Source organism: Chiloscyllium punctatum, chromosome 30, assembly GCF_047496795.1.
Source record: "Chiloscyllium punctatum isolate Juve2018m chromosome 30, sChiPun1.3, whole genome shotgun sequence".
NCBI lineage: Eukaryota > Metazoa > Chordata > Chondrichthyes > Orectolobiformes > Hemiscylliidae > Chiloscyllium > Chiloscyllium punctatum.
This window is the reverse complement of record NC_092768.1, coordinates 60,514,981-60,540,462: the sequence shown is the minus strand read 5'-3', so window position 1 is coordinate 60,540,462 and position 25,482 is coordinate 60,514,981. Positions and strand designations below refer to the sequence as shown.

Here is a 25,482-nt window from a genome sequence, read left to right as displayed (position 1 = left end):
AGACTGACCCCACTCTGTCAATGTAACACACCCAGGGTAGAGCAGACTGACCCCACTCTGTCAATGTAACACACCCTGGGAAGAGCAGACTGACCTCACTCTGTCCATGTAACCCACCCAGGGAAGAGCAGACTGACCCCACTCTGTCAATGTAACCCACCCAGGGAAGAGCAGACTGACCCCACTCTGTCAATGTAACACAGCCAGGGAAGAGCAGACTGACCCCACTCTGTCAATGTAACACAGCCAGGAAATAGCAGACGGAATCCACTCTGTCAATGTAACCCACCCAGTCAAGCGCAGACTGACCCTCCTCTGACAATGTAACACACCCAGGGAAGAGCAGACTGACCCCACTCTGTCAATATAACCCACCCAGGGAAGAGCAGACGGACACCACTCTGTCAATGAAACACACCCACGTAAGAGGAGACAGACGCCTTCTCTGTCAATGTAACACAACATGGGAAGACCAGATTGACCCCACTCTGTCAATGCAACACACCCAGGGAAGAGCAGACTGACACCACTCTGTCAATGTAACACACCCAGGGAAGAGCAGACTGACCCCACTCTGTCAATGTAACACACCCAGGGAAGAGCAGACTGACCCCACTCTGTCAAAGTAACACACCCAGGGAAGAGCAGACTGACCCCACTCTTGTCAATGTAACACACCCAGGGAAGAGCAGACTGACCCCACTCTGTCAAAGTAACACATGCAAGGACAAGCAGATTGACCCCACTCTGTCAATGTAACACACACAGGGAAGAGCAGAGTGACCCCACTCTGTCAATGTAACTCACACAGGGAAGAGCAGACTGACCCCACTCTGTCAATATAACTCACCCAGGGAAGAGCAGACTGACCCCACTCTGTAAATGTAACCCACCCTGGGAAGAGCACACTGACCCCACTCTGTCAATGTAACTCACACAGGGAAGAGCAGACTGACCCCACTCTGTCAATATAACACACGCAGGGAAGAGCAGACTGATCCAACTCTGTCAATGTAACACACCCAGGGAAGAGCAGACAACCCCAATCTGTCAATGTAACACACGCAGGGAAGAGCAGACTGACCCCACTCTGTAAACGTAACACACCCAGGGTAGAGCAGACTGACCCATCTCTGTCAATGTAACACACCCAGGGAAGAGCAGAGTGACCCCACTCTGTCAATGTAACTCACACAGGGAGGAGCAGACTGACACCACTCTGTCAATGTAACATATCCAGGGAATAGCAGACTGACCCCACTCTGTCAATGTAACACACCCAGGGAAGGGCACACTGACCTCACTCTGTCAATGTAACACACCCAGGGAAGAGCAGACTGACCCCACTCTGTAAATGTAACACACCCAGGGAAGTGCAGACTGACCCCACTCTGTCAATGTAACACACCCAGGGAAGTGCAGACTGACCCCACTCTGTCAATGTAACTCGCACAGTCAAGCGCAGACTGTCTCCAATCTGTGAATGTAACTCACCCAGGGAAGAGCAGACTGACCCCACTCTGTCAATATAACACACCAGGGAAGAGCAGATTGTCCCCACTCTGTCAATGGATCCCACGCAGGGAAGATCAGACTGACCCCACTCTGTCAATGTAACACACCCAGGGAAGATCAGACTGACCCCACTCTGTCAATGTAACACACCCAGAGAAGAGCAGACTGACCCCACTCTGTCAATGTAACACACACAGGGAAGAGCAGAGTGACCCCACACTGTCATTGTAACTCACACAGCGAAGAGCAGACTGACCCCACTCTGTCAATGTAACTCACACACACTCTGGGACTCTCAGGGATGCCCTCTCACCCACACACTCTGGGATCCCCTCTCTCTCACGCACTCTAGGATTCCCTCTCTCACAGACACACACTCTGGGAAGATCTGGGATTCCCTCTCTCACTCACACTCTGGGATTCCCTCTCTCACACACTCTCTGGGAATCCCTCTCTCACACACTCTCTGGGAATCCCTCTCTCACAAACACTCTGGGAAACTTACAAACACACTCTGGGATTCCGTCCCTCAAACACATTCTGGGATTCTCTCACACTCACTCTGGGTTTCCCTCTCTCACAAACACTCTGGGAATCTCACACACAAACACACTCCTGGATTCTGTGGGATGCCCTTTCTCCCACACACCCTGGGACTACCTCTCACACAAACACTCTGGGATGCCCTCTCTCACGCACTCTCCGGGATGCCCTCTCTCACATACTCTCTGGCATTCCCTCTCTCTCACACACTCTGGGATTCCCTCACTCAAACGCACTCTGGGATTCCCTCTCTCACACACTCTCTGGGATTCCCTCTCACAAACACACTCTGGGATTCTCTCACACACACACATTCTGGGATTCTCTCACACTCACTCTGGGTTTCCCTCTCTCACACACACTCTGGGAATTTCTCACACACAAACACACTCCTGGATTCTGTGGGATGCCCTCTCTACCACACACCCTGGGACTACCTCTCTCACACACTCTCTGGGATTCCTTCTATCCCACACACTCGGGGAGTCCCTCCCTCACACACACTCTGGGGCTCTCTGGCTTTCCCTCCCTCACACACACTCTGGGGGTCTCTGGGATTCCCTCTCACACACACACTCTGGGCCTCTCTGGGATTCCCTCCCTCACACACACTCTGGGGCTCTCTGGCTTTCCCTCCCTCACACACACTCTGGGGGTCTCTGGGATTCCCTCTCACACACACACTCTGGGCCTCTCTGGGATTCGTTCCCACACACACACTCGGGATTCCCTCTCTCACACACTCTCTGGGGTGCCCTCCCTCACACACACTCTGGGGTGCCCTCCCTCACACACACTCTGGGGCTCTCTGGGATTCCCTCCCTCACACACACTCTGGGGCTCTCTGGGATTCCCTCTCACACACACACTCTGGGATTCCCTCCCTCCTACACACGAGGGGATCCCCTCTCTCACACACACTCTGGGATTCCCTCACACACACTCTGGGACTGTCTGGGATTCCCTCTCTCACGCACACTCTGGGATTCCCTGCACACACACTCTGGGACTGTCTGGGATTCCCTCTCTCACACACACTCTGGGATTGGCTCTCTCACACACACTCTGGGTCTCTCACAAACACTCTGGGACACTCACAGACACACTCTGGGACACTGATTCTCTTACACACACTGGAATTCTCTCGCACACTCTGGCACACTCAGGGAATCTCTCTTACATTTGGGATTCCCTTACAAACCATAGGTTTCTGGGACTCTCTCACTTACTTTGGGACTCTCTCTTACTCACTGTGGGATTTCCTTACATGCTCTGCAATTCTCTCTCACACTCTAGGACTCTCTCACACACTCTTGGAATCCCTAACACAATCGGGGACACACTGAGATTCCCTTACACAATCTGGGATTGCCTCTCTCACACACACTCTGGGATTCCCTCTCTCACACACACTCTGGGATTCTCTCACACACACTCTGGGATTCTCTCTCTCACACACAATCTCGGATTCTCTCTTACAAACACACTGGGAAACTCACACACACACTCTGGGATTCTAACTTTCTCTCTCACTTTGGGATTCCCACTCTCACACACACTCAGGGATTCTGAGATTCCCTTCAGCTCACACACTCTCTGGGATGCCCTCTCTCAAACACATTCTGGGATTCTCTCTCTCACACACACTCTGGGATACTCTCTCTCACCATCACTCTGGGATTCTCTCTCTCACCATCACTCTGGGACTCTCTGGGATCCCCTCTCTCTCTCACACTCTGGGACTCTCTCACACACAATCTGGGACACTCACAGACACACTCTGGGACACTGTGATTCTCTTACACACACAGGAATTCTCTCGTATACTCTGGCATACTCAGGGAATCTCTCTTACATTTGGGATTCCCTTACACACCATAGGCTTCTGGGACTCTCTCACTTACTCTGGGACTCTCTCTTACTCACTGTGGGATTTCCTTACACGCTCTGAGGTTCTCTTACACACTCTGGGATTCCCGCTCTCACACACACTGGGATTTCCACTCTGACACACACTCTGGGATTCCCTCACTCACACACATTCTGGGATGCCCTCTCACACACACACTCTGGGATGCCCTCTCTCACAAACACACTGGGAAACTCACACACACACTCTGGGATTCTAACTTTCTCTCACACTTTGGGATTCACACTCTCACACACACTCAGGGACTCTCTGAGATTCCCTTCAGCTCACACACACTCTGGGATCCCCTCTCTCAAACACACTCTGGGGAACCCACACACACACACTCTGGGATTCTCTCTCACACACACACACACACACACACACACACACACACACACTGGAATTCCCTCTCTCACATTCTGGGACTCTCTGGGATTCCCTTACACAATCTGGGACGCTCGGACCCTCGCCCAAACACCATGGGTTTCTCTCACACACTCTGGGAATTCCCTCAAACACTCTGGGATTTCCACTCTTACCCACACTCTGGGACTCTCTGGGATTCCCTCTCTCTCACACACTCTGGGATTTGCCCTCTCTCACACGCTCTGGGATTCACTATCACACACGCACTCTGGGATTCCCTCTGAAACTCTGGGACTCTCTGGGATTCTCTCTCTCTCACACACTCTGGGATTCCCCCTCTCTCACACACACTCTGGGACTCTCTGGGATTCCCTCTCTCTCCCACACTCTGGAATAATCTCACGCACATTCGGGGATTCCCTCTCTCACGCACACTCGGGGATTCCCTCTCTCAAACACACTCTGGGATTCCCTCTCTCACACACACTCTGGGATTCCCTCTCTCACACACACTCTGGGATTTGCTATCTCACACACACTCTGGGATTCCCTCTCTCGCACACACTCTGGGATTCCCTCTCTGACACACTGGGACTCTCTGGGATTACCTCTCTCTCTCACCCTCTGGGACTCTCTCACACACACACTCTGGGACACTGTGATTCTCTTACACACACTGGAATTCTCTCGCATACTCTGGCACACTCAGGGAATCTCTCTTACATTTGGGATTCCCTTACACACCATAGGCTTCTGGGACTCTCTCACTTACTCTGGGACTCTCTCTTACTCACTGTGGGATTTTCTTACACGCTCTGAGGTTCTCTTACACACTCTGGGATTCCCGCTCTCACACACACTGGGATTTCCACTCTGACACACACTCTGGGTTTCCCTCTCTCACACACATTCTGGGATGCCCTCTCTCACAAACACACTGGGAAACTCACACACACACTCTGGGATTCTAACTTTCTCTCACACTTTGGGATTCCCACAATCACACACACTCAGGGACTCTCTGAAATTCCCTTCAGCTCACACACACTCTGAGATCCCCTCTCTCAAACACACTCTGGGAAACCCTCACACACACTCTGGGATTCTCTCACAAACACACACACACACTGGAATTCCATCTCTCATATTCTGGGACTCTCTGGGATTCCCTTACACAATCTGGGACGCTAGGACCCTCGCCCAAACACCCTGGGTTTCTCTCACACACTCTGGGAATTCCCTCAAACACTCTGGGATTTCCACTCTTACCCACACTCTGCGACTCTCCGGGATTCCCTCTCTCTCACACACTCTGGGATTTGCCCTCTCTCACACGCACTCTGGGATTCCCTCTGACACTCTGGGACTCTCTTGGATTCTCTCTCACAAACACACTCTGGTTTTCTCTCTCTCGCACACACACTCTGGGATTCCCTCTCTCACACTCTCTCTGGGCTTCCCTCTCTCTCACACTCTCTCTGGGATTCCCTCTCTCACACACTCTCTCTGGGATTCCCTCTCTCACACACACTCTCTGGGATTCCCTCTCTCACACACTCTCTGGGATCCCTCTCTCACACACACTCTCTGGGATTCCCACTCTCAACACTCACTCTGGCATTCCATCTCACATACACATTCTGTGAAACTCGCCCACACTCCTTGGGATTGTCTCCTTCATACTCTGGGATTCCCTCTCTCATACACACTCTAGGATTCCGACTCTCACACACAGTCTTGGATTCGCTCACGCACACACACTGGGATTCCATCTCTCTCACACACTTTGGGATTCTCTCACACACACACACTCAGGGATTCCCTCTCTCACACACACGCTGGGATTCTCTCAAACACGATCTGGGTCTCTCTGGGATTCCCTCTGTCACACACACTCGGGAAAATGTCACAGACGCTCTGGGACTCTCTGGGATTCCCTCTCTCACACACACTTTGGGATTCCGTCTCTCTCACATACTATGTGATTCCCTATCTCACACACTTTGGGATTCTCTCACACACACACTCAGGGATTCCCTCTCTCACACACACTCGGGGATTCCCTCTCTCACGCACACTCGGGGATTCCCTTTCTCAAACACACTCTGGGATGCCCTCTCTCACACACTCTCTGGCATTCCCTCTCTCTCACACACTCTGGGATTCCCTTACTCAAACGCACTCTGGGATTCCCTCTCTCACAAACACTCTGGGGCTCTCTGGGATTCCCTCTCACAAACACACTCTGGGATTCTCTCACACACACACATTCTGGGGTTCTCTCACACTCACTCTGGGTTTCCCTCTCTCACACACACTCTGGGAATTTCTCACACACAAACACATTCCTGAATTCTGTGGGATGCCCTCTCTCCCACACAACCTGGGACTACCTCTCTCACACACTCTCTGGGATTCCATCTCTCACGCACAATCTGGGATTCCCTCTATCACACACACTCGGGGGTACTCTCTCGCACCATCACTCTGGGATTCTCTCTATCACGCACACTCTGGGATACTCTCTCTCACCATCACTCTGGGACTCTCTCTCTCACCATCACTCTGGGACTCTCTGGGATCCCCTCTCTCTCTCACACTCTGGGACTCTCTCACAAACAATCTGGGACACTCACAGACACACTCTGGGACACTGTGATTCTCTTACACACACAGGAATTCTCTCGTATACTCTGGCATACTCAGGGAATCTCTCTTACATTTGGGATTCCCTTACACACCATAGGCTTCTGGGACTCTCTCACTTACTCTGGGACTCTCTCTTACTCACTGTGGGATTTCCTTACACGCTCTGAGGTTCTCTTACACACTCTGGGCTTCCCGCTCTCACACACACTGGGATTTCCACTCTGACACACACTCTGGGATTCCCTCACTCACACACATTCTGGGATGCCCTCTCACACACACACTCTGGGATGCCCTCTCTCACAAACACACTGGGACACTCACACACACACTCTGGGATTCTAACTTTCTCTCACACTTTGGGATTCCCACTCTCACACACACTCAGGGACTCTCTGAGATTCCCTTCAGCTCACACACACTCTGGGATCCCCTCTCTCAAACACACTCTGGGGAACCTGCACACACACTCTGGGATTCTCTCTCTCTCACATACACACACACACACACACACACTGGAATTCCCTCTCTCACATTCTGGGACTCTCTGGGATTCCCTTACACAATCTGGGACGCTAGGACCCTCGCCCAAACACCATGGGTTTCTCTCACACACTCTGGGAATTCCCTCAAACACTCTGGGATTTCCACTCTTACCCACACTCTGGGACTCTCTGGGATTCCCTCTCTCTCACACACTCTGGGATTTGCCCTCTCTCACACGCTCTGGGATTCACTATCACACAAGCACTCTGGGATTCCCTCTGAAACTCTGGGACTCTCTGGGATTCTCTCTCTCTCACACACTCTGGGATTCCCCCTCTCTCACACACACTCTGGGACTCTCTGGGATTCCCTCTCTCTTCCACACTCTGGAATAATCTCACGCACATTCGGGGATTCCCCCTCTCACGCACACTCGGGGATTCCCTCTCTCACGCACACTCGGGGATTCCCTCTCTCAAACACACTCTGGCATTCCCTCACTCACACACACTCTGGGATTCCCTCTCTCACACACACTCTGGGATTCCCTCTCTCACACACACTCTGGGATTTGCTATCTCACACACACTCTGGGATTCCCTCTCTCGCACGCTCTGGGATTCACTATCACACACACACTCTGGGATTCCCTCTCTGACACACATTCTGGGATGCCCTCTCTCACAAACACACTGGGAAACTCACACACACACTCTGGGATTCTAACTTTCTCTCACACTTTGGGATTCCCACAATCACACACACTCAGGGACTCTCTGAAATTCCCTTCAGCTCACACACACTCTGAGATCCCCTCTCTCAAACACACTCTGGGAAACCCTCACACACACTCTGGGATTCTCTCACAAACACACACACACACACACACACTGGAATTCCATCTCTCATATTCTGGGACTCTCTGGGATTCCCTTACACAATCTGGGACGCTAGGACCCTCGCCCAAACACCCTGGGTTTCTCTCACACACTCTGGGAATTCCCTCAAACACTCTGGGATTTCCACTCTTACCCACACTCTGCGACTCTCTGGGATTCCCTCTCTCTCACACACTCTGGGATTTGCCCTCTCTCACACGCTCTGGGATTCACTATCACACACGCACTCTGGGATTCCCTCTGACACTCTGGGACTCTCTTGGATTCTCTCTCACAAACACACTCTGGTTTTCTCTCTCTCGCCCACACACTCTGGTTTTCTCTCTCTCACACACACTCTGGGATTCCCTCTCTCACACACTCTCTGGGATTCCCTCTCTCTCACACTCTCTCTGAGATTCCCTCTCTCACACACTCTCTCTGGGATTCCCTCTCTCACACACTCTCTCTGGGATTCCCTCTCTCACACACACTCTCTGGGATTCCCACTCTCAACACTCACTCTGGCATTCCGTCTCACATACACACTCTGTGAAACTCGCACACACTCCTTGGGATTGTCTCCTTCATACTCTGGGATTCCCTCTCTCATACACACTCTGGGATTCCGACTCTCACACACAGTCTTGGATTCGCTCACGCACACACTCTGGGATTCCAGCTCTCTCACACACACTGGGATTCCCTCTCTCTCACACACTTTGGGATTCTCTCACACACACACTCAGGGATTCCCTCTCTCACACACACGCTGGGATTCTCTCAAACACGATCTGGGTCTCTCTGGGATTCCCTCTGTCACACACACTCGGGAAAATGTCACAGACGCTCTGGGATTCTCTCATACACACTCTGGGACTCTCTGGGATTCCCTCTCTCACACACACTTTGGGATTCCGTCTCTCTCACATACTATGGGATTCCCTATCTCTCTTTGGATTCTCTCACACACACACTCAGGGATTCCCTCTCTCACACAGACACTCTGGGAAACTCGCACACACACTGGATTTCCCACACTCTCACACAATCTGGGACTCTCTCGGATTCTCTCTCGCTCACACACACTCTTGGATTCCCTCTAGCACACACTCTCGGGGACTCTCTGGGATTCCCTCTCACATACACACTCTGGGAAACTCACACGCATACTTTGGGATCCTCTCATTCATACTCTGGGATTCCCTCTCTCACACACACTCTGGGATTCCTTCTATCCCACACACTCGGGGATTCCCTCCCTCACACACACTGGGGCTCTCTGGGATTCCCTCCCTCACACACACTCTGGGGCGCTCTGGGATTCCCTCTCACACACACACTCTGCGGCTCTCTGGGATTCCCTCCCTCACATACACTCTGGGGCTCTCTGGGATTCCCTCTCACACACACACTCTGGGGCTCTCTGGGATTCCCTCCCTCACACACACTCTGGGGTTCTCTGGGATTCCCTCTCACACACACACTCTGGGGCTCTCTGGGATTCCCTCCCTCACACACAATCTGGGGCTCTCTGGGATTCCCTCTCACACACACACTCTGGGGTGCCCTCCCTCACACACACTCTGGGGTGCCCTCCCTCACACACACTCTGGGGCTCTCTGGGATTCCCTCCCTCACACACACTCGGGGATTCCCTCTCTCACACACACGCTTGGACTCCCTCACTCACAAACGCTCTGTGAAACTCGCATACACACTCTGGGATTCCGACACTCACAGAGTCTGGTACTCCCTCTCTCACACACACTCTGGGACCCCCTCTCTCACACACACTCTTGGATTCCCTACACACACACTCTGGGACTGTCTGGGATTCCCTCTCTCACACACACTCTGGGACTGTCTGGGATTTCCTCTCTCACGCACACTCTGGGATTGGCTCTCTCACACACACTCTGGGACTCTCTCACACACACACTGGGACACTCATAGACACACTCTGGGACACTGTGCTTCTCTTACACACACTGGAATTCTCTCGCACACTCAGGGAATCTCTCTTACATTTGGGATTCCCTTACACACCATAGGCTTCTGGGACTCTCTCACTTACTTTGGGACTCTCTCTTACTCACTGTGGGATTCCCTTATATGCTCTACAATTCTCTCTCACACTCTGGGACTCTCTCACACACTCTAGGAATCCCTAACAAACTCGGGGACACACTGAGATTCCCTTACACACTGTGGGATTCCCGCTCTCACACACACTCTGGGATACCCTCTCTCACACACACTCTGGGATTCTCTCTCTCACACACACTCTGGGATTCTCTCTCACATACACACTGGGAAACTCACACACACACTCTGGGATTCTAACTTTCTCTCTCTTTTTGAGATTCCCACTCTCACACACACTCAGGGACTCTGAGATTCCCTTCAGCTCACACACACTCTAGGATCCCCTCTCTCAAACACACTCTGGGAAACCCACACACACACTCTGGGATTCTCTCTCTCAGATTCTGGGACTCTCTGGGATTCCCTTACACAACCTGGGACGCTAGGACCCTCGCCCACACACCCTGGGTTTCTCTCACACACTCTGGGAATTCACTCAAACCTTCTGGGATTGCCACTCTTACCCACACTCTGGGACTCCCTCTCTCTCACACACACTCTGGGATTCCCTCTCTCACACACACTCTGGGATTTGCCTTCTCACACACACTCTGGGATTCCCTCTCTCACACGCTCTGGGATTCCCTCTCTCACACACTGGGACTCTCTGGGATTCTCTCTCTCTGACATACTCTGGGATTCCCCCTCTCTCACACACACTCTGGGACTCTCTGGGATTCCCTCTCTCTCCCACACTCTGGAATAATCTCATGCACAGTCAGGGATTCCCCCTCTCACGCACACTCGGGGATTCCCTCTCTCACGCACACTCGGGGATTCCCCCTCTCACGCACACCCGGGGATTCCCCGTCTCACACACACCCGGGGATTCCCTCTCTCACACAAACTCTGGGATTCCCTCTCTCACACAAACTCACTCTGGCATTCCTCTCACATACACACTCTGGGAAACTCGCACACACGCTTTGGGATTCTCCCATTCGTACTCTGGGATTCCCCCTCTCATACACACTTTGGGATTCCGACTCTCTCACACAGTCTGGGATTCCCTCTCACACACAATTTGGGATTTCTGCTCTCTCACACACTCTGGGATTCCCTCTCTCACACACATTCTGGGATTCCCACTCTCACACACACGCTGGTATTCTCTCATACACACTCTGGGACTCTCTGGGATTCCCTCTCTCACACGCACTCTGGGATTCCGTCTCTCTCACAAACTATGGTATTCCCTCTCTCACACACACACACTCTGGGAAACTCGCACACACACTGGATTTCCCACTCTCTCACACAATCTGGGACTCTCCCGGATTCTCTCTCGCTCACACACACCCTTGGAGTCCCTCTATCACACATTCTCGGGGACTCTCTGGAATTCCCTCTCACATACACACTCTGGGAAACTCACACGCATACTTTGGGATTCTCTCAATCATACTCTGGGATTCCCTTTCTCTCACACACTCTGGGATTCCCTCTCTCACACACACCCTCTGGGAATCCCTCTCTCACACACACCCTTTGGAAATCCCTCTCTCACACACTCTCTGGGATTCCCTCACTCAAACGCACTCTGGGATTCCCTCTCTCACACACACATTCTGGGATTCTCTCACACACAAACACACTCCTGGATTCTGTGGGATGCCCTCTCTCCCACACACCCTGGGATGCCCTCTCTCACACACTTCTGGGATTCCCTCTCTCACACACCCTGGGACTCCCTCTCGCACAAACGCTCTGTGAAACTCACATACACACTCTGGGATTCCGGCACTCACAGAGTCTGGGATTCGCTCACACACACACTCTGGGACTCTCTGGGATTCCCTCTCTCACACACACTCTGGGATACCCTCTCTCACACACGCTGGGATTCTCTCACACACAACCTGGAACTCTCTGGAATTCCCTCTCACACACACACTCTGGCATTCCCTCTCTCTCACACACTCTGGGATTCCCACTCTGGGACACTCTCACACATACTCTGGGATTCCCACTCTCACACACACGCTGGTATTCTCTCATACACACTCTGGGACTCGCTGGAATTCCCTCTCTCACACACAATCTGGGATTCCCTCTCTCAGACACCCTCTGGGATTCCCATTCTCACACACACTCTGGGACTCTCAGGGATCCCCTCTCTCTCTCACAAACAATCTGGGACACTCACAGACACACTCACAGACACTGTGATTCTCTTACACACACTGGAATTCTCTCGCATACTCTGGCACACTCAGGAAATCTCTCTTACATTTGGGATGCCCTTCCACACCACAGGCTTCTGGGACTCTCTCACTTACTCTAGGACTCTCTCTTACTCACTGTGGGACTTCGTTACACGCTCTGAGGTTCTCTTACACACTCTGGGATTCCCGCTCTCACACACTCTGGGATTTCCACTCTCACACACACACTCTGGGATGCCCTCTCACACACACACTCTGGGAAACTCACACACACACTCTGGGATTCTAACTTTCTCTCACACTTTGGGATTCCCACTCTCACACACACTCAGGGACTCTCTGAGATTCCCTTCAGCTCACACACACTCTGGGATCCCCTCTCCCAAACACACTCTGGGAAATCCACACACACACTCTGGGATTCTCTCTCACACACACACACACACAATTTGGAATTCCCTCTCTCACATTCTGGGACTCTCTGAGATTCCCTTACACAATCTGGGACGCTAGGACCCTCGCCCAAACACCCTGGGTTTCTCTCACACACTCTGGGAATTCCCTCAAACACTCCGGGTTTTCCACTCTTACCCACACTCTGGGACTCTCTGGGATTCCCTCTCTCTCACACACTCTGGGATTTGACCTCTCTCACACGCACTCTGGGATTCCCTCTGACACTCTGGGATTCCCTCTCTCACACACACTCTCTGGGATTTCCTCTCTCACACACACTCTCTGGGATTCCCTCTCTCAACACTCACTCTGGCATTCCCTCTCACATACACACTCTGGGAAACTCACCACACACACCTTGGGATTCTCTCATTCATACTCTGGGATTCCCTCTCTCATAAACACTCTGGGATTCCGACTCTCACACACAGTCTAGGATTCGCTCACGCACACACTCTGGGATTCCCTCTCTCTCACACACTTTGGGATTCTCTCTCACACACACACAGGGATTCCCTCTCTCACACACACGCTGGGATTCTCTCAAACACAATCTGTGTCTCTCTGGGATTCCCTCTCTCACACACACTCGGGAAAATGTCACACACTCTGGGATTCCGACTCTCACACACAGTCTGGGATTCGCTCACGCACACACTCTGAGATTCCCTACCTCACACACTTTGGGATTCTCTCACACACACACTCAGGGATTCCCTCTCTCACACACACTCTGGGAAACTCGCACACACACTGGAATTCCCACTCTCTCACACAATCTGGGACTCTCTCGGATTCTCTCTCGCTCACACACACTCTTGGATTCCCTCTAGCACACACTCTCGGGGACTCTCTGGGATTCCCTCTCACATACACTCGGGGATTCCTTCTATCCCACACACTCGGGGATTCCTTCTATCCCACACACTCGGGGATTCCCTCCCGCACACACAGACTCTGGGATTCCCTCCCGCACACACACTCTGGGGCTCACTGGGGTGCCCTCCCTCACACACACTCTCTGGGGTGCCCTCCCTCACACACACTCTCTGGGATGCCCTCTCTCACACACACTCTCTGGGATGCCCTCTCTCACACACACTCTGTGATGCCCTCTCTCACACACACTCTGGGGCTCTCTGGGATTCCCTCCCTCACACACACTCTGGGGCTCTCTGGGATGCCCTCTCTCACGCACACACTCTGGGGTGCCCTCTCTCACACACACTCTGTGATGCCCTCTCTCACACACACTCTGGGGCTCTCTGGGATTCCCTCCCTCACACACACTCTGGGGCTCTCTGGGATGCCCTCTCTCACGCACACACTCTGGGGTGCCCTCTCTCACACACAGTCTGGGATTCCCTCTCTCACACACAGTCTGGGATGCCCTCTCTCACACACACTCTGGGGCTCTCTGGGATGCCCTCTCTCTCACACACACTCTGGGGTGCCCTCTCTCACACACACTCTGGGGCTCTCTGGGATTCCCTCTCACACACATACTCTCGGGCTCTCTGGGATGCCCTCTCTCACACACACACTCTGGGATGCCCTCTCTCACACACACTCTGGGATGCCCTCTCTCACACACACTCTGGGACACTCTGGGATGCCCTCTCTCACACACACTCTGGGACTCCCTCTCTTACACACACTCTGGGATGCCCTCTCTCACACACACTCTGGGGCTCTCTGGGATTCCCTCCCTCACACACACTCTGGGGCTCTGTGGGATTCCCTCCCTCACACACACTCTGGGGTTTTCTGGGATGCCCTCTCTCACACACACACTCTGGGGTGCCCTCTCTCACACACACTCGGGGACGCCCTCTCTCACACACACTCGGGGACTCCCTCTCTCACACACACTCGGGGACTCCCTCTCTCACACACACTCGGGGACTCCCTCTCTCACACACACTCGGGGACTCCCTCTCTCACACACACTCGGGGACTCCCTCTCTCACACACACTCGGGGACTCCCTCTCTCACACACACTCGGGGACTCCCTCTCTCACACACACTCGGGGACTCCCTCTCTCACACACACTCGGGGACTCCCTCTCTCACACACACTCGGGGACTCCCTCTCTCACACACACTCGGGGACTCCCTCTCTCACACACACTCGGGGACTCCCTCTCTCACACACACTCGGGGACTCCCTCTCTCACACACACTCGGGGACTCCCTCTCTCACACACACTCGGGGACTCCCTCTCTCACACACACTCGGGGACTCCCTCTCTCACACACACTCGGGGACTCCCTCTCTCACACACACTCGGGGGCTCTCTGGGATTCCCTCTCTCACACACACTCGGGGGCTCTCTGGGATTCCCTCACTCACACACACTCTGGGGTTTACTCTCTCACACACTCTGGGATTCCCACTCTCTCGGATTCTCTCTCTGTCTCACACACACTCTTGGATTCCCTCAATCACACACACTCTGGGATTCTCTCACACACACTCTGGGATACCCTCTCTCTCACACACGCTGGGATTCTCTCACACACAACCTGGAACTCTCTGGAATTCCCTCTCACACACACACTCTGGCATTCCCTCTCTCTCACACATTCTGGGATTCCCACTCTGGGACACTCTCACACATACTCTGGGATTCCCTCACACACACTCTGCGATTCCCTCTCACACACAGGGACTCGCTGGAATTCCCTCTCTCACGCACAATCTGGGATTCCCTCTCTCAGACACCCTCTGGGATTCCCACTCTCACACACACTCTGGGACTCTCTGGGATCCCCTCTCTCTCTCACACACAATCTGGGACACTCACAGACACACTCTGGGACACTGTGATTCTCTTACACACACACTGGAATTCTCTCGCATACTCTGGCACACTCAGGGAATCTCTCTTACATTTGGGATTCCCTTACACACCATAGGCTTCTGGGACTGTCTCACATACTCTGGGACTCTCTCTTACTCACTGTGGGATTTCCTTACACACTCTGGGATTTCCTCTCTCACACACACTCTGGGATTCCCTCTCTCACACACACTCTGGGGCTCTCTGGGATTCCCTCACTCACACACACTCTGGGACTCTCTGGGATTCCCTCTCTCACACACACTCTTGGATTCCCTCTATCACAAACTCTCGGGGACTCTCTGGGATTCCCTCTCACACACACACTCTGGGATTCCCTCTCACACATACACTCTGGGATTCTCGCACACCAACACACTCTGGGATTCCCTCTCTCTCTCTCACTCTGGGATTCTCTCACACACACTCTGGGATTCACTCTCTCTCACACACTCTGGGACTCTCTGGGATTCCTTCTCTCCCACACACACGGGGACTCCCTCTCACATACTCTGGAACTCTCAGGGATGACCTCTCTCACACACACTCTGGGATTGGCTCTCTCTCTTACACTCTGGGGCTCTCAGGGATGCCCTCTCTCACACACACTCTGGGATTGGCTCTCTCTCTTACACTCTGGGACACGCTGGGATTCCCACTCACACACACACACGCTGGGATTCCCACTCACACACACACACGCTGGGATTCTCACTCACACACACACACACGCTGGGATTCCCACTCACACACACACACACGCTGGGATTCCCACTCTCAACACTCACGCTGGGATTCCCTCTCACATACACACTCTGGGAAACTCGCACACAAACTCTGGGATTCTCTGGGATTCCCTCTCTCACACACATCTGGGATTCCCTCTCTCTCACACACTCTGGGACTCTCTCGGATTCTCTCTCTCTCTCACACACATTCTTGGATTCCCTCTTTCACACACTCTCGGGGACTCTCTGGGATGCCCTCTCTCACACACACTCTGGGATTCTCTCACACACACTCTGGGATTCTCTCACACACACTCTGGGATTCCTTCTCTCCCACACACACGGGGACTCCCTCTCACATACTCTGGGGCTCGCTGGGATTGGCTCTCCCTCTCACATACTCTGGGGCGCGCTGGGATTGGCTCTCCCTCTCACATACTCTGGGTCGCGCTGGGATTGGCTCTCCCTCTCACATACTCTGGGGCGCGCTGGGATTGGCTCTCCCTCTCACATGCTCTGGGGCGCGCTGGGATTGGCTCTCCCTCTCACATACTCTGGGGCGCGCTGGGATTAGCTCTCCCTCTCACATACTCTGGGGCGCGCTGGGATTGGCTCTCTCTCTTACATACTCTGGGGCGCGCTGGGATTGGCTCTCTCTCTTACACTCTGGGGTACGCTGGGACTCCCACGCTCTCACGCGCGCTGGGACTCCCACGCTCTCACGCGCGCTGGGACTCCCACGCTCTCACGCGCGCTGGGACTCCCACGCTCTCACGCGCGCTGGGACTCCCACGCTCTCACGCGCGCTGGGACTCCCACGCTCTCACGCGCGCTGGGACTCCCACGCTCTCACGCGCGCTGGGACTCCCACGCTCTCACGCGCGCTGGGACTCCCACGCTCTCACGCGCGCTGGGACTCCCACGCGCGCTGGGACTCCCACGCTCTCACGCGCGCTGGGACTCCCACGCTCTCACGCGCGCTGGGACTCCCACGCTCTCACGCGCGCTGGGACTCCCACGCTCTCACGCGCGCTGGGACTCCCACGCTCTCACGCGCGCTGGGACTCCCACGCTCTCACGCGCGCTGGGACTCCCACGCTCTCACGCGCGCTGGGACTCCCACGCTCTCACGCGCGCTGGGACTCCCACGCTCTCACGCGCGCTGGGACTCCCACGCTCTCACGCGCGCTGGGACTCCCACGCTCTCACGCGCGCTGGGACTCCCTCAGATTTTCTCTCTCCCTCGGATTCATACACTCTTGGATTCCCTCTATCACACACTCTCTGGGACTCCCTCTCACACACACACACCCTGGGCCTCGCTCTCACACACATACTCGTGGATTCCCTTTCTCACACACACTCTGGAATTCCCTCTCTCACACACACTCTGGGACTCTCTGGGATTCCCTCTCACACACACACTCTGGGACTCTCTGGGATGCCCTCTCTCACACACACTCTGGGATTCTCTCTCGCATAAACACTCTGTGCAACTCGCACACATTCTGGGATTTGACTCTCACACACACTCTGGGATTCTCTCACACACACACTCTGGGACTATCTGGGATTCCCTCTCTCTCTCACACTCTGGGATTCCATCTCTCTCACACACTAGTGGAAACCCACACACACTCTGGGATTCCCTCTCTCAACACTCACTCTGGCATTCCCTCTCACATACAGACTCTGGGAAACTCGCACGCATACTTTGGGATTCTCTCATTCGTACTCTGGCATTCACTCTCTCTCACACACTCTGGGATTCTCTCACACACACTCTGGGACTCTCTGGGATTCCAAGTCTGACACACGCGCTGGGATTCATTCTCTCAACACACGCGCTGGGATTCCCTCTCTCAACACACACTCTGGGAAACTCGCACGCATACTCTGGGATTCCGTCCCACTCACACACACTCTGGGATTGGCTCTCTCTCACACACTCTGGGAAACACACACACTCTGGGATTCTCTCACACACGAAAATGGCGTTGCACGGGATGGGGGAGAATGGCGTTGCACGGGGTGGGGGGAAACGGCATTGGGGGGATGGCGTTGCACGTGGTTGGGGGGGGCCGCGTTGCACGGGGTTGGGGGGGAACCGCGTTGCACGGGGTTGGGGGGTGCCGCGTTGCACGGGGTTGGGGGAAGCCGCGTTGCACGGTGTTGGGGGGTGCCGCGTTGCACGGTGTTGGGGGGTGCCGCGTTGCACGGTGTTGGGGGGTGCCGCGTTGCACGGGGTTGGGGGAAACCGCGTTGCACGGGGTTGGGGGAAACCGCGTTGCACGGGGTTGGGGGAAACCGCGTTGCACGGGGTTGGGGGAAACCGCGTTGCACGGGGTTGGGGGAAACCGCGTTGCACGGGGTTGGGGGAAACCGCGTTGCACGGGGTTGGGGGAAACCGCGTTGCACGGGGTTGGGGGAAACCGCGTTGCACGGGGTTGGGGGAAACCGCGTTGCACGGGGTTGGGGGAAACCGCGTTGCACGGGGTTGGGGGAAACCGCGTTGCACGGGGTTGGGGGAAACCGCGTTGCACGGGGTTGGGGGAAACCGCGTTGCACGGGGTTGGGGGAAACCGCGTTGCACGGGGTTGGGGGAAACCGCGTTGCACGGGGTTGGGGGAAACCGCGTTGCACGGGGTTGGGGGAAACCGCGTTGCACGGGGTTGGGGGAAACCGCGTTGCACGGGGTTGGGGGAAACCGCGTTGCACGGGGTTGGGGGAAACCGCGTTGCACGGGGTTGGGGGAAACCGCGTTGCACGGGGTTGGGGGAAACCGCGTTGCACGGGGTTGGGGGAAACCGCGTTGCACGGGGTTGGGGGAAACCGCGTTGCACGGGGTTGGGGGAAACCGCGTTGCACGGGGTTGGGGGAAACCGCGTTGCACGGGGTTGGGGGAAACCGCGTTGCACGGGGTTGGGGGAAACCGCGTTGCACGGGGTTGGGGGAAACCGCGTTGCACGGGGTTGGGGGAAACCGCGTTGCACGGGGTTGGGGGAAACCGCGTTGCACGGGGTTGGGGGAAACCGCGTTGCACGGGGTTGGGGGAAACCGCGTTGCACGGGGTTGGGGGAAACCGCGTTGCACGGGGTTGGGGGAAACCGCGTTGCACGGGGTTGGGGGAAACCGCGTTGCACGGGGTTGGGGGAAACCGCGTTGCACGGGGTTGGGGGAAACCGCGTTGCACGGGGTTGGGGGAAACCGCGTTGCACGGGGTTGGGGGAAACCGCGTTGCACGGGGTTGGGGGAAACCGCGTTGCACGGGGTTGGGGGAAACCGCGTTGCACGGGGTTGGGGGAAACCGCGTTGCACGGGGTTGGGGGGAAACCGCGTTGCACGGGGTTGGGGGGAGCCGCGTTGCACGGGGTTGGGGGAAACCGCGTTGCACGGGGTTGGGGGGAGCCGCGTTGCACGGGGTTGGGGGGAGCCGCGTTGCACGGGGTTGGGGGGGAGCCGCGTTGCACGGGGTTGGGGGGGTGCCGCGTTGCACGGGGTTGGGGGGGAGCCGCGTTGCACGGGGTTGGGGGGGTGCCGCGTTGCACGGGGTTGGGGGGGAGCCGCGTTGCACGGGGTTGGGGGGGTGCCGCGTTGCACGGGGTTGGGGGGGTGCCGCGTTGCACGGGGTTGGCGGGGAACCACGTTGCACGGGGTTGGGGGGAACCGCTTTGCACGGGGTTGGGGGGGAACCGCGTTGCACGGAGTTGGGGGGAACCGCGTTGCACGGGGTTGGGGGGAAACCGCGTTGCACGGGGTTGGGGGGAAACCGCGTTGCACGGGGTTGGGGGGAAACCGCGTTGCACGGGGTTGGGGGAAACCGCGTTGCACGGGGTTGGGGGAAACCGCGTTGCACGGGGTTGGGGGAAACCGCGTTGCACGGGGTTGGGGGAAACCGCGTTGCACGGGGTTGGGGGAAACCGCGTTGCACGGGGTTGGGGGAAACCGCGTTGCACGGGGTTGGGGGAAACCGCGTTGCACGGGGTTGGGGGAAACCGCGTTGCACGGGGTTGGGGGAAACCGCGTTGCACGGGGTTGGGGGAAACCGCGTTGCACGGGGTTGGGGGAAACCGCGTTGCACGGGGTTGGGGGAAACCGCGTTGCACGGGGTTGGGGGAAACCGCGTTGCACGGGGTTGGGGGAAACCGCGTTGCACGGGGTTGGGGGAAACCGCGTTGCACGGGGTTGGGGGAAACCGCGTTGCACGGGGTTGGGGGAAACCGCGTTGCACGGGGTTGGGGGAAACCGCGTTGCACGGGGTTGGGGGAAACCGCGTTGCACGGGGTTGGGGGAAACCGCGTTGCACGGGGTTGGGGGAAACCGCGTTGCACGGGGTTGGGGGAAACCGCGTTGCACGGGGTTGGGGGAAACCGCGTTGCACGGGGTTGGGGGAAACCGCGTTGCACGGGGTTGGGGGAAACCGCGTTGCACGGGGTTGGGGGAAACCGCGTTGCACGGGGTTGGGGGAAACCGCGTTGCACGGGGTTGGGGGAAACCGCGTTGCACGGGGTTGGGGGAAACCGCGTTGCACGGGGTTGGGGGGAGCCGCGTTGCACGGGGTTGGGGGGAGCCGCGTTGCACGGGGTTGGGGGGGAGCCGCGTTGCACGGGGTTGGGGGGGAGCCGCGTTGCACGGGGTTGGGGGGGGTGCCGCGTTGCACGGGGTTGGGGGGGTGCCGCGTTGCACGGGGTTGGGGGGGGTGCCGCGTTGCACGGGGTTGGCGGGGAGCCGCGTTGCACGGGGTTGGGGGGAACCGCTTTGCACGGGGTTGGGGGGGAACCGCGTTGCACGGAGTTGGGGGGAACCGCGTTGTACGGGGTTGGGGGGGAACCGCGTTGCACGGGGTTGGGGGGGAACCGCTTTGCACGGGGTTGGGGGGGGAACCACGTTGCACGGGGTTGGGGGGGAACCGCGTTGCACGGGGTTGGGGGGGAACCGCTTTGCACGGGGTTGGGGGGGAACCACGTTGCACGGGGTTGGGGGGGAACCGCGTTGCACGGGGTTGGGGGGGAACCACGTTGCACGGGGTTGGGGGGGAACCGCGTTGCACGGGGTTGGGGGGGAACCGCTTTGCACGGGGTTGGGGGGGAACCACGTTGCACGGGGTTGGGGGGGAACCGCGTTGCACGGGGTTGGGGGGGAATGGCGTTGCATGTTGTGGGGGGGCGGCATTGCACGGGGTTGGGGACGGCATTGTGGGGATGGCATTGCATGGGGTTGGGGGGACGGCGTTGCACGGAGTGAGGGGGAACGGCGTTGCACGGAGTGGGGGGAACGGTGTTGAACGGGGTTGGTGGAACGGTGTTGAACGGGGTTGGGGGAATGGGGTCGGACAGTTGGCATTGCATGGGGTTGGGGGCAATGGCGTTGCACAGGGTTGGGGAAACGGCGTTGCACGGGGTTGGGGGGGAATGGTGTTGCACGGGGTTGGGGGGAATGGCATTGGGGGAACTGAGTTGAACGGGGTTAATGGGAACGGCGTTGCACAGGGTTGGGGGAACGGCGTTGCACGGGGTTGGGGGGGGAACGGCGTTGTGGGGAACGGCATTGCACTGGGTTGGGGGAATGGCATTGGGGGAACAGCGTTGGAGAGGGTTGACGGGAACAGCGTTGCACACCGTTGGGGGTAACAGTGTTGCACAGGGTTGGTGGGACGGTGTTGGGGGGGACAGTGTTGCATGGGGTTAGGGGAACGGCGTTGTGGGGGGAACAGCATTGCACGGGGTTGGGGGGAACGGCGTTGCACAGGGTTGGGGGGACATGGTTGGGGGGAATGGGGTTGGGGAGGAACGGCATTGCACGGGGTTGGGGTACGGTGTTAGAGAGGACGGTGTTGCACATGGTTGGGGGGATGGCGTTGGGGGAACGGCGTTGGGGGGTACGATGTTGCACAGGGTTGGGGGAACTTGGTTGGAGGGTACAGCGTTGCACGGGGTTGGAGGAACCGCTTTGCACGGGGTTGGGGGGACGGTGCTACATGGGGTTGGGGGGAACGGGGTTGGGGGGAACGGCGTTGCTCGGGGTTGCGGGGACGGTGTTGAATGGGTTTGGGGAACGGTTTTGGGAGGGGACGGTGTTGCACGGGGTTGGGGGGGAATGGCGTTGCACGAGGTTGGGCGGACGGGGTTGAGGGGAAACGGGGTTGGGGGAATGGCATTGCACAAGCCTGGGGGGACGGGGTTGGGGGGACAGCTTTACTCTGGGTTAGGGGGAACGGCGTTGCACGAGGTTGGGGGGAACGGCGTTGCACGAGGTTGGGCGGACGGGGTTGAGGGGAAACGGGGTTGGGGGAATGGCATTGCACAAGGCTGGGGGGACGGGGTTGGGGGGAACAGGTTTGGGTTGGGGACGGCATTGCACGGGTTGGGGGACGGCGTTTCACGAGGTTGAGGGAACGGGGTTGGGGGAGGTGCATTGCACAGGGTTGGGGACGGATTTGGGTGGGGTTGGGCGGGGACGGGGTTGTGGGAATGGGTTTGGGCGGGAACGGCTTTGCACGGGGTTGGACGGGTACGGGGTTGGGGGGAATGGGTTTGCACAGGGTTGGGGGAATGGGCTTGGGGGGAATGGCGTTGCACGGTGTTGGGGGAACGGGGTTGGGGGGACGGTGTTGCACGGGGTTGGGGGGAATGGGTTGAGGCGGGTACGGAGTTGGGGGAACGGGGTTGTGGCGAACGGCGTTGCACGGGGTTGGGCGGGGACGTCGTTGCACGGGGTTGGGGGTACGGCGTTGTGGGGGCGGGGTTGGGGGGATGGTGTCAGACGTGGTTGATGGGCGCAGCGTTGGACGCGGTTGGGGGTGGGTGGGGGGACAGGAGCCCCCTGTAAATTGATGTACATCCCACCCAGCCTCTGAGAGCCCCCTGTACACATTGACACATTACCCCCACCTCACCCCCCCCACCTCGGATCCCCCTGGAAACACTGACACATTCCTCTGGTGTATTAATCCGTTCCTGAAAGTTGTATAAACATCCCCACAACCACGATCAATCAGCTTCTCTCAAGCTCCCACTCACAATGAAAGCTATAGCCCCCTCTACAAATGGCTGAAATGAACAATCCAAATGATACCCTTCCATTCCCTACATCAAAGCAGTGACTACTCTTCAAGCTGACAATCTGGGCCTCCAATCAATCTCTCTGTTCTCGGAATTCACTGAGCAAATATTAAAGAAATATCCATTGTGAACCTGACAGACCACCTTTCAGGGATTCCCCCTGAGGGAGAATGTGTATCGTGGGTATCTCCTGAATTGTCCCAATGGCTGGAAGTGTTTCTCCATCGAGATCCTCTGATTCAGAGTCCAGAAACTGGGGTGTGTGGAAGGACAGGACTGTGTGAGCTAGTGTATACCACATCTGAGTGTGTCAGTCACAAAAATAAATCTCTCGGTTTGAGTCTTGTCATGGTCAGTGAGGATCAGTAATGGACGTCTGATTCCCTGTCTGGGAGAAAATCTTCCTGTTTTGCAAGATCAACATTTTAAATTGAATATTCCCACGTATCAGAACTACCTCCAGAGTCAGTGATGAACAACGGACCCTAATTTACACCCAGACATCAATGAGACATAGAAAAATAGTCCTTGCTGTTTCAATAGCATAATCACAGCGCCACAGTCAAGCAAATGAGGGGATTGTTTCTCCCAAAAAAAACTTTAGCAACACAGACAGAACGTTACCATTTAGCCCCAGGAGCCTGACTGCAGCTTTATAACATTTTTTGTTCTGATTAAAAGTTTGTAGGCAGCACGGTGGCACAGTGGTTAGCACTGCTGTCTCTCAGCGCCAGAGACCCGGGTTCATTTCCCGCCTTAGGCGACTGACTGGGTGGAGTTTGCACATTCTCCCTGTGTCTGCATGGGTTTCCTCCGGGTGCTCCGGTTTCTTCCCACAGTCACAAAGATGTGCAGGTTAGCTGAATTGGCCATGCTAAATTGGCTGTAGTGTTAAATGTAGGAGAATGGGGCTGTGTGGGTTGCGCTTCGACGGGTCGGTGTGGACTTGTTGGGCTGAAGGACCTGAATCCATACTGTAAATAAACTAATCTAATCAAATGGAAAACATTAACTCTGCTTCTCTCTCTCTCTACATTACCTGCCAGTCTGTTTCAAATTTCCAGCAGCCACAGCATTTGTGTTCATTTTAGTAGCATCATCGTTAACTTTTCAGAACTCACCCAGTTTCTGCAACATCTTTTGATCCACTTTGTATTGCAAACATTGCAAATTATTCTCTGGAATGTAGTCAGTGATTCCGTTCTTGAAGTGGAAATGATCACAGATTCCCGGGTGTTTGAGTGAAGTCATTTCTTCTTATCTCAGTCACTCAGGCTGCTCTCCATTTCTGAGACTGTGACCCATTGTTCTAGATTCCTATCAGCAGAGACAGCTGCCAACATCAATCCTGCCAATCTCTTTGGTCATAACATCCAGTTCCATGAAAACAGCTCTTATCACATGCAGTACAGGATCTCTGAATCTCACCCACTTAGTCAACAATCTCCAGAACCAGGAATAAGCCGGTGCCCCTCTGTTACAAACACTCTGATGGCAATGTGTGCTTCCTTCAGTGAGGAAAACAAATTTGCAACCATCTGTGTCCGTCTGTCTGCCTGAGGTTCCAATAAGTGCATTGATGGAAATCACATTGGAAAACCAAATCCCTTTCCAGGTGTTCAAATCACTTCATGCAGAATTTACAGACAAAGGAAATCTGTGTTATCGGGAGCATAATCTTATTAGTGACAGTCTGTTGCACACAGCAACATGATCTTCTCACAAACACAA

The 25,482-nt window shown here is 55.7% G+C and overlaps 2 long non-coding RNA genes across 2 annotated transcripts in view; one reads left to right on the top strand and one right to left on the bottom strand.

Annotated features, from left to right (window-relative positions):
• The window catches only part of LOC140455038 (uncharacterized), a 321,983-nt gene that overhangs the window by 27,848 nt on the left and 268,653 nt on the right, over positions 1 to 25,482 (top strand). The gene's annotated exons all lie outside the window — the stretch shown is intronic.
• Positions 1 to 25,482, bottom strand: part of LOC140455037 (uncharacterized) — a 742,733-nt gene that overhangs the window by 708,843 nt on the left and 8,408 nt on the right. Inside the window, exon 4 of the long non-coding RNA XR_011952761.1 lies at positions 24,873 to 25,068. This is a non-coding gene — a long non-coding RNA (uncharacterized lncRNA). The remainder of the gene's footprint in view (positions 1 to 24,872; positions 25,069 to 25,482) is intronic.